The sequence below is a fragment of the Morone saxatilis genome, unplaced genomic scaffold, assembly GCF_004916995.1.
Source record: "Morone saxatilis isolate NCDOM2014 unplaced genomic scaffold, NCSU_SB_2.0 Contig23, whole genome shotgun sequence".
Taxonomy (NCBI): Eukaryota; Metazoa; Chordata; class Actinopteri; family Moronidae; genus Morone; species Morone saxatilis.
In genome coordinates this window covers 24,430,342-24,430,773 of record NW_023339796.1, presented here as the reverse complement: position 1 = coordinate 24,430,773, position 432 = coordinate 24,430,342, and positions in this window count along the sequence as shown.

Genomic DNA, 432 nt, shown 5'->3' with positions numbered 1-432 from the left:
TAGACCCCACTGCGGTCTGCAGTTGCCACAGTTTTTCCCAGAGCCTGCTTAGGTATTGTGCGTAACAGATCTCCATTCATGATAATCCCTTTGCCTATACATTCCCAGTGCCGGTACACGACAGCCAGGTGGCAGAGTTCGTCTCATTCAGTGGACATGGCAACCGGCCCCTGAACCTTTTTAACCTATGAACGCCAACTGAGGCACTTCTTTCATACTGAAATTTGATTATACTATTACCAAAACTATCTACTGGCAGACATGTCGGGCTTAAAATTACATGTGAACGGCCACTATTTAAATTACTTGGAAGGAGGCTCGCCAGGCAAGGCCTTTTTGCCATTGTCTTCATTAACGATGGATTGTGGGTCGTATAGCTCGGAATATTTCTTGAATCTCAACAAGTAATTCTCTCCTCTGTACTTTAAGGGA